This window comes from Sceloporus undulatus, chromosome 4 (genome assembly GCF_019175285.1).
Source record: "Sceloporus undulatus isolate JIND9_A2432 ecotype Alabama chromosome 4, SceUnd_v1.1, whole genome shotgun sequence".
Classification (NCBI taxonomy): Eukaryota; Metazoa; Chordata; class Lepidosauria; order Squamata; family Phrynosomatidae; genus Sceloporus; species Sceloporus undulatus.
The window spans coordinates 2,918,288-2,928,764 of record NC_056525.1 but is presented as its reverse complement, the minus strand read 5'-3'; positions in this window follow the sequence as shown (position 1 = coordinate 2,928,764).

Below are 10,477 nucleotides of genomic sequence, written 5' to 3'. Positions count from 1 at the left end.
CTCTTGTTGTGTGCCGCCTTCCTCCCAAAAAAAGGGGAGGGGGCGAGGCTTCTCCAAGACAAACGACATTTAGCCATATTATAAATACATATATTATAAGAAAAACACATTCTTCCAACTCTATGATTCTATGAATTTTCTGGGAATTTTGACTGAATATTTGGTGTGATGTGGGGGGGATTCAGTGTGCTTGAGTCAAATGCGCCGGGAAATATCTTCGAGGCTTGTTGGCAACACTGCGGGCCCTTAACCTTCTCTTTTCCAGGCTAAACATCCCCTGCCCCCTAAGTCTCTCTTCTTAGGGCTTTAGGGTTTCCAGAACCTTCACCATTTTGGTTGCCCTTATTTGGATATGTTCCACCTTGTCCACATCCTTCTTGTGATGAATCTGTGATGTTCAGATTCCAGGTGAGGTCTGACCAAAACAGCTGAGAGTGGTACTATTGTTTCCCAGATCTGGACACTGTACTCCTGTTGATGCATCCTAGAAGTGGTAGGGACAAAAAAGGGGAGTCATTTCCCTGCCAAATGCAAATTCTGGCCAGGTGAAATTTTCCTTCGTTCTCCAGATTTTTAGCAGTGCTGAGAGTGAGACATTGACAACGTCTTTACTTGCTGTGTCCGCATTCCCTTGGCATCACCATGCCTGCCTCTTTCCTTGCCTAAACTGTATTCCTAAATGCTCAGCTGACATTTTAAGCATATCCGGGGGTAGCTGTGTTGGCCATACAACTGTTTTGTTGGATTTGGGATATTACTGTACATTGAAGTTTAACTTGCTGTCACTCTAGTTATTTGAGTGGTTGTTGTGGCTGTATTCCCTATGCTGCCCCTAAGGTGACCCTTCGGGTGAGACGGTGGAGAGTGCGTGAGTGACCCAAGGTCGCCCAGTGGGTTTCCATGGCCATTTGGGGATTCGAACCCTGGTCTCCAGAGTCATAGTCCAAGGCTCACGCTGCCCATTATTTGGTTAGAAAGGACTTCTGCACACAGTGCAGACAAACAACGTAATTCCCTGCCTCAAGATACAGTGATGGCTACCAACTTGGTCAGCTTTAAAAGAGGATTTGGGAAATTCACATGAGATTTAGGAAATGAACACACACTGGCCCCAGAAATTTGGGGACTGGAGCAATATTTCTGGGGGTTTCCTCTACATTTTAGGAGGGCAGTGCCCCTATTTGCCTCCCCCATTGCTACACTGCTGGTCCAGATATAAATAAACCAAAAAGGTAGCTAAAATAGATGAGTGCAAGGAAGGATGGATCTGGAAGTTTTGGCCCCCTTTGCACCTGAAGGGAGAGGCCTGGAGCAATGGCCTGGATATTGCACATTCAAATGTGGAAAGATATTTCCAGGAACCCTTACATATTTAAATCTCCCTTTTCCCAGAGGTGATGGTGCAGGAAATCACCCTCCAAAAGGCCTTTTGGGGGCTGTGATTTTAATATCAATGCGCAGCCCCATGGGACCATTACTGGTAAGGAGGTGGGAATGAAATGAGCAAGCCAGCCTTAAGCCCTTTGCAAGGAAGGAAAATTAAGAAAATATTGGCTTTGTCTCCCTAAGCCTGGAAGAAACCAAAGCTGGTCTTCTCAGCCCCCCAAAGCACTGGGAGTACCAAGGAGAAAGAATGGAGAGCAATCTGGGTTGCTGAGTGGCCTTGAGGCTGGCGGCATTGTTAAGCAAAATAAATAATTGTTAAGCAGAATAAATAAGCCAGCAATTCAGACCAAGGGGGAGTGAGACAGTTATTATCAGCAAAAGAGCCCATAAATATCTTCAGCCCCACTTGCTTTGACAGGAGCCTCCTTGAGTCTGGCAGGGAGAGGGAGAAAGCCCAGCAGCAACTCAAGGATATTGCTGGGCTGCAAGGAGGCCTGCTGCTGGACCGTCACATTTTCCCAGCCTGCACTCCCCAGATAGCTCACATCTGCCTGCAAGGATGAGTTTGTCCAGCCTCTAGCTCCAATGGAATTTAAAACATTATATCCTGCCTTCCTGCCAGGAAAGGGACCCAAGGCAGCTTGGTGCACAGACTGAAACAAAATACACAGATCCACAGATTTTTTATCCATGGCTTAAAATCTTCAAAATAATTTACAAATTCCAAAAAGCAAATCTTGATTTTGCCATTCTATCTAAGGCTCACAATTGTACTCTCTGTTGTATTTAATAGGCATCCATGGGTTTTGGTATCTGCGGAGGGTCCTGGAACCAAAGCCCAGCTCAATGGACCAAGCAGGGACCCACTCAATGTACTGCACAGCTAAGACAAGGGTTTTTAAAAGTATATAAATCAATGACCACTTTAAAATAGTGGTGACCTATAAAACAATGTGTGATGTAAGAGCCAGTATGGCTTAGTGGTTTGAGTGTTAGACTCTGGAGAGCTGAGTTCAATTCCCTGCTCAGCCATGAAACCCACTTTGGGCAAGTCACATTCTCTCAGCCTCAGGAGATGGCAATGGCAAACCCCCTCTAAAGAAACTTGAGAAGAAAACCCCATGATAGGCTTGCCTTAGGGTTGCCATAAGTCAGAAGGGACTTGAAGGCACACAATAACAACTGTATAAAATCAAAGGAGACTTTATATTATTACAAAAGTATTTATAACATGCCCAACACTTGTGCATTTGGTCTACAAAAAAACATCTGTAACCTTTCCTCTGGCCAAGCTGTGGTTCCCAAACCTCGGTCCTCCAGTTGTTTTGTACTTCAGCTCTCAGAATTCCTGACTGTTGGTCAAGGTGGCTGGGGCTGAGTTCAAAACACATGGAGGACCAAAGTTTGGCAGCCACTGGGCCAATGGAGGCCTCTTATTACTCTTCCAAGTCCAGGTGTTTTGGATTTCAGCTCCCAGAATCCTAGACCTTTAGCCAAGATGGCTGAGGCTACTGGGCACTAAAGTCCAAAACACCTGGAGGACCAGAGTTTGGGGATCACTGGTCATTCCAAGAAGTCATGATTTTTACTGAAAGCCCTTGGGGCCTAATTGCTTTTATGCAAAATCCTCACATGCTCATGGTTTTACATTGTTTTAAAGTACTTTTAACATCTGTTCTAATGTTTCTTTTGAGTTGTTAAATTGTTTAAAATGTTTTTATCCTGTTAGCATTTGTTGTTATTGTTGACATTGCTTCCAGTGGGTGAGCTGCTTTTTATTGTACCAGCTGCTGCCCTGAGACCTTTAGACTGAGGACAGCATTGAAATGTTTTAATAATTAAATAACATTAAGTCAGTGGCAAACATTAAAACAAGCAGAGATAAAGGTGGGATCCAGTGTACTATTGTGGTTTGAGTGTTGAGGGTGTTGCAGCTGAAATACTAGACTGGGGTCTAATCTGCACTCCAAAAATAATGCAGTTTGGCACTGCTTTAACAGCCATGGCTCAGTACTATAAGATCCTGGGATCTGTAGCTTTGTGTGGCACCAGAGCTCTCTAACAGAGAAGTCTGAAACTACAAATCCCAGAATACCATCGCATTGAACCATGGCATACAGTGGTGTCAAACTGCATTATTTCTGCAGTGCAGATGCAGCCCAGGATTCTGGGAGACCAGGGTTCAAATCCCCATTTGGCCATGGAAAACCCTAGGCCAAATGGGCAAGTCTCCCTCTCAGCTTCAGAGGAAGGCAAAGGCAAACTTCCTTGGAATAAATTTGGCCAAGAAAACCCTATGAAATGTTGGCTATAGTTAGAAATTATTATAAGGCACCCAGCAGAGATAAAACATAGGACACTTACATGCCCTCTCCATCTCAGAGAGGATTGCTTTTGTCTGAGCTCACTGGCAAGGGAAAGATCCCTTCTCCAGTTAACTGAATACAAACTACTTTTGCAGTTAGAACTTAATTTGCAGCACCTGAAGCAACCTGAGGACAAAGGCAGAAAGTGGGAAGAGAAGTGAGAAACTGGGACATTTTAAAAGCAACTGACAGAGTGGGAAGACAGCAGATTAAGCAGGACTGTCTTTGCTAAACCAGGACATTTGGAAGGTTCTGCGTTTAGCTGCATAAGTCCCATTATTTCAGTGGGTCTACTCCATTTGGGAACAGCATGGCAACCCTGTAGATGAGACATCTCCAAGACCTCTTGCCTCTAGTGCTTTGCTCATGCCCTGCAAATTCAGACTCATGACTCTCTGATCGAGTTTGTCCATCTAACATGCAGCCTCCCTCCCTCTCTTTCTGCATCCCTCCACCTTTCCCAGCATTCTTGTCTTTTCCAATGAGTCCTTCCTTCTCATGATGTGTCTGAAGTATGACAGCCTCAGTTTGATCATCTTGGCTTCTTCCAGGGAGGTTTCTGGCTTGATCTGCTCTAGGACCCATTTACTTGTCTTTTTGGCTATGCGTGGGATCCTCCGCACTCTTCTCCAGCACCACATCTCAAAAGAATTAATGTTCTTCTTATCAGCTTTCTTCACTGTCCATCTTTCATGTCTGTACATGGTGATGGGGAATAAAATGGCTTGGACAATTCTAACTTTAGTGCTCAGCTGTTTATCCTTACTCCTTAGGATCTTTCTTAGTTCCTTCATAGTTCCCCTTTCCATTCTTCTTCTGATTTCTTGGCTACAGTCTTCATTCTGATCAGTGTTTGATTCAAGATACGGGAACTCTGACTATTTTGTTTTCCTCGTTGTCTAGATTGAATTTGTACAGCTTCTCCATGGTCATTATTTTTGTTTTCTTTATGTTCAGCAGTAGTCCTGCCTTTGCACTTTCTTCCTTGACCTTGTTCCAGATCTATGAGGTTTCCTGCTAGTATTATGGTGTCATCTGCGTATATCTCAGATGGTTGATATTCCTTCCTCCTATTTTCACTCTTCCTCCTTCTGTATCCTGCTTTTCTTACAATATGTTCTGCATACAAGTTGAACAAGTAGGATGAGAGGATGCAGCCTTGCCTGACCCCTTTAACAACTGGGAACCATTCTGTTTCTCCATATTCTATACAGTACTAACAGTAATCTCTTTTCTTAGGTACAGGTTTCTCACCAGGACTATCAGATGTGTCGGCACTCCCATGTCTTTAAGAGCCTTCCATCATTTTTCATTGTCCATGCAGCCAAATGCTTTGCTGTAGTCTACAAAGCACATACTGATTTCCCCCCCCTGTACTGTAATTCCTTGGCCCATGTCACTTTCAATATACTGGCAAGCAGAGGCCTCAGGTGTGTGATGTGAAGGCAAACCTTTCAAAGAGTTGTGACGTCAAGTGTTCCTGCTTGTATACAAAGCAACCCTAAAACCTGCAAAAAAGCGCATTATAGTTTTTATAGCAATGCTGGCAAACCATGTTGTGACGTTTATTGTGATCACTCCCATAGCAACCCTGTAAATAGATCTCCATTAAATGCACATTACGCATCCAAAGACTGGGGTGTGCAGTGGGTGGAATGAGAGTTGTTTGTCCTTAGGACAGGAACCACAAGAAGAGGGATGAGATGCCATTGGATCCAGAACCATCTCCAGATTTTTAGCCACTGAATTGCATTTGCTTAGCTCTTAAAATATAGGTTCAGATGATGGAGAAGAAACATTGTTTTGCATTGGATTATGGGAATTGTATCTTGAAATATCTACACAGCCCAAGAGTCTCTACTTTGTTGTTGTGTGCCTTCAAGTTGTTTCCAATTTACAGCAACCCTAAGGCAGACTTCCCAGAATGGATTATTTCTGCAGTGTGTTTTGGAGCTATATTGCAAATACAGTTGGCCCTCCTTATCCACGGATTTTTTTATCCACAGATTCAAGCATCCACAGCTTGAAAATATTTTTAAAAAATAGTATAAATTCCCAATAGCAAGCCTTGATTTTCAATTTTATATAAGGGACACCATTTTGCTTTGCCATTATATTTAATGGGACTTAAGCATCCACAGATTTTGCTATCCACGGGGGGTGGGGGTGTCCTGGGACCAAACCCCAGCAGATAACTTTGGGATATAGATTATATTGCAAATATAGTTACAATTTATAGCTAAAAGCGATGGAGAGCCAGCATAGTAGAGTGCTTTGAGCATTGGATGATGGCCATGGAAATCCACTGGGTGATCTTGGCCAAGTCACATGCTCTCAGCCCCAGAAAATCCCCTGATAGATCACCAGGAGTAGTCAGGAAAGACTTGAAGGCACAACAGTCAAAGTATCACTGTGAAGTTGAAGGCTTTCCTGGCCAGCATCCATAGTTTTTGGTGGGTTTTGGGGGCTCTGTGACCAGGTTCTAGAAGAGTTTCTTCCTGACGTTTCGCCAGCGTCTGTGGCTGGCCTCTTCAGAGAAGATGCTGACGAAACGTCAGGAATCAACTCTTCTAGAACATGGCCACAGAGCCCCCCAACCCCCCCCCCAACACCCACACAAACAAAAGTATCGCTGTTTGGTGGATTTGGATGTTGTTGTACTTTGTTCTCTGCCCAAGACAGCTCCTCCTGGATATTCTAACCATACAGAAGTGATTCTTTAGAATGCTAGAGTTGGAAGGGCCCCCAATGGGAGCCCCCTTCTGCCAGGCAGGAAGGAACACAAGTCAAAGCCCTCTGGAGAGATGGCCCTCCGACTCTCCTTAAAAGCCTCCATGGGGAAGAGGCCCATGGCATCCTCTCCTCTCTTTGCAAATAGAGGGAGGAGAGGGATCCTTCCAAAGTTCCTTTTTCCTTGGAGCCGGCAGCAGATAAGATTTGCACCCAGAGCTCAGGGCAACTTTGGCTTCATCCACACTGGAGAAATAACCCGGTTTGGCCCCGCGTTAACTCTTTCTGGTTCAAGGCTATGGAATTCTGGGAGTAGGAGTTTGTTGCGGGCCCAGAGCGGAGTTAAAGCGGGGCCAAAGCGGGTTATCTCTGCAGTGTGGATGCAGGCAGTGTGTGTGTGTGGGGGGGGGGGGGGGGGGGGGGGGGGTGGCACCTTGGGGGAGGGCTGCCAAGGCAAACCCCGCCCAAGGAAGCGGCCTCCGGGGCTGCCCCCTCCTCGCCAGCCCAGAAGGAGCCAGCAGCCCCAGAGGAAGCAGCCGCCAGGTGAGGCAGGTGAGCGGGCCGCCCGGGGCAGGGGGCTCCCCTGGGGGGCAGATGGGGCTTGGGGGAAGGAAGGAGCCCCGGGAATACAGGGGGGCCTCCTGAGGTGGAGGGAGAGGCCCCCAGGAATGCAACAGGAACCCCAGGAATACAGGGAGACCCCCCAGTAACGCGAGCCCCCTAATAAAACAGGGGAGACCCCCCAGGAATGTAGGAGGACCCCAGGAATACAGAGGGGCCGCCTGAAATATATGGGGAGACCCCCAGGAATACAGAGAGGACCCCCCTGTAATTCAAGCCCTTTCCAGTAAAACAGAAGAGACCCCCTATTAATGTAAGGCCCCCCAGGAATACAGGAATGAAATGTAGGGAGAGACCCCCAGTGATAGTGGGGCGACTCCCAGTAATGCAACAGGACCCCCCAAAATAATACAGGGAACCCCCCCCCCAGTAATAAAGAGGGGACCTCTAGCGATACAGGGAAGATTCCCGGTAATACAGGGGGACCCCCAGGAACACAGGAGGAAGACCCCCGGTAATGGAGGGAGGACCCCAAGAAATACAAGGGGGATCCCCCAGCAATGCAGGGAGACCCCCCAATAATTCAATGGACCCTCAGAGATCCCCAATAATCCATAGGGGACCCCCAGTAATACAGAAGCCCCCTCTCCTCTTCTTCCTCTGGTTTCTTCCCTAAAAGGTTGCAGGCTCAGTCCCCAGGATTGGGCCCTTGGGGGGACCCCCTTTTCCGAGGGCCTTCCTGCCGGGGAGGGGAAAGCAAGCCCCCCTCTCCCCAAGGGATTGGGCTCCGGATCTCCCTTCTTAGTGTGGCTCTTTCAGTCATTTGTATCGCCCTGATACTGTTTTGAGAACTTTGTTGAGTTTGTTTCGTTTATTTGTTTTGTCATCAATATTTTTTTGTGTCTGTAAAAAAATGTTTCTTGATTTATGGCGACCCTCTGGTGGGGTTTCTTTTGAGGCTGAGAGTGTGTGACTCGCCCAAAGTCTCCCAAAGGTCACACACTCTCAGCCCAGAAGGAACCCCGCCAGAGGGTCGCCTTAGGGACTTGGCTGTGGGTTTCCATGGCTGAGCCAAGGGGGTTTTCCACCTCTTGATTGTAAGCTGCATCCACACTGCAGAAATAACCCAGAACCTAACCTTGGTCAGAGAGCACTGGCCCCACAGCCAACTACAGAGCCCAGGATCCCAGAGCATTGAGCCATGGTAGTTGAAGTGGTGTCAAACTGAGTTATTTCTGTAGTGGGGATGCGGCCTGATTTGGGTAATGCAACAGGGATACTGGTTCTAAGGCCGCATCCACACTGCAGAAATTAATGCAGTTTGACATCACTGTAACTTTGGTGTTCCAGATGGTTCGGACTTCAGTTCCCAGAAGTCCCCAAAACACCTGGAGGACCAAAGTTTGGGAGCCACTGTCTGATGTTGTGTTCTTCAGGGATGCATCTTTGTTGGTCTCTTGCTGTGATCCATGGGAAGAAGTAGGTAAGAAATAAAGATGATGATGATGATGATGATGAAACTGTGTCTGCAAAAGCTTATGCTTCTACACTCCATCGCACTATGATTCCCCATCTATGGCTGCATCCTATGGAATCCTGGGATTTGTAGTTTGGGGAATCACTAGAGTTCTCTCTAGAATAAGTTTGTTGTTGCTGTGAGCCTTCAACTTGTTCCCAACTTATGGCAACCCTAAAGCGATCATGTAATGAAGTTTTCTTGGCAACATTGGTTCAGATAAGGGTTGCCATTGCCTTTGCCTGAGGCTGAGAGAGTGTGACTTGTCCAAGGGTTTCATGGCTGAGCCAGGATTCGAACCCTGGTCTTCAGCGTCCTAGTCACGCAGGCTCTCAGAATTTTAAAAGCCCCTCACTAAACTACAGTTTAAAAACAATGCAAAAAGCCTTTATATATATATATATAAAGTCTGACAAACAATATAACCTCTAGAATGCTAAATGCACCTCACTAAACTACAATGTTGGGAGAATGAATGGTGGGATATTTCAGTGGCCTCTTCAGAAACGATCTTGGCTACTCCATAAACCACACAAACACAACAAGGCAGACTAATTTCTTCTTAATCCTTGACATCAAAACCAACAAAGCACTTTTGTGGCTTGTCAAGAGCCGGACAGATTTATGGGGGCCCAGCCTTTTGTGAGCTGGCCTGCCTTTTTCCATCGGTTGCAATAAATCTGTTGCCTCTTAAAAAGTTTGCAAGGCTTTTTCTTGTAAAGAATGGAGAGCCAGGCAATGGCATGCCATGCGTGAGTATGCGCCTTGCATTTGCTTGCAGACTGTGGCAACCCTATGAATGTCATAGTAGGGCCTTGTCCTTTCCAACATACGGCAACCCACAGGCAAATCTTCCATGGGGTTTTCTTGGCAAGATTTGCCAGGATGGGGCTGAGAGCATGGGACCTTTATTGTATAATTCTTCTTTCTTTGACTTTAAATGCCACGTTTGACATATTATAATCACATTGGGCCCATACAGACAGGCCAAAATAAAGCCTAAGGACTAGAGCACAGCTTTGGTGCAGCTTCTCGCCTCTTAAGATGCACATATCATTTAAACAGCAAAGCTCCAAAGTGGCCTGAAGCAGCTTTATTTTGGCCTGTCTGTATGGGCCCATTATAACCATTATTGCCACTTCTTGGGTATTTTCCAAGGGATATCTTGCAGAGGTTTTAAGGCATTTTAGACCGGGAAACCGGCTGCTACAGGGGGAATAACTGGGCATGTAGGTTATTGATTCGTATTATTTATTCAATTCTTAAACTGCCCCCCCCCCCCAATGACATTTTATTTTGGTCCCCAGAATTGTCAGCCGAGCATTTTGGAGATAGAGTTTCCAAAGAAATGGCGCATGCAAAGTGAGGAAGAGTAGGCAAATATTTCTAGGCGTCAACAGTTTTCAGTGTCTGTCTCTGGGATTTTATTGGGGGGCAGAGTTTTTATTTGGAGGGCCAATGCCCTTGTTCCAACCCAAGTTATAGCTGTGTTGCTACACTGGTCTTTTTTAACAGGCCATTAAGGAACTGGCAAAACCACCTCGTAATATTCCTCACCAAGGAAAACCCTATGAAATTGGTGGAGTCCCCCATAAGTCAACAGACGGCTTCAAGGGATATACTTTTTTAAGTTTCTAAGTGCTTTTGGATTGCAAGCCACATTGAGTCCCAATTTTGGGGGAAAAGGGGGATACAAATAATAATAATAATAATAATAATAATAATAATAATAGAATTCACAGATATAGCCGTGTTTGTCTCTAGAATCAAGTCTGTAGAGAGACTTTGTAGCGTCTTTGAGACTAACTGAAATAAATAAATTGGCAGCAGGAGCTTTCCTAGACTTCACTCTACTTCCTCAGATGCATTTGGTCATCATCATCATCATCATCCACCCCCCCCCCAAAAAAAAAACCCC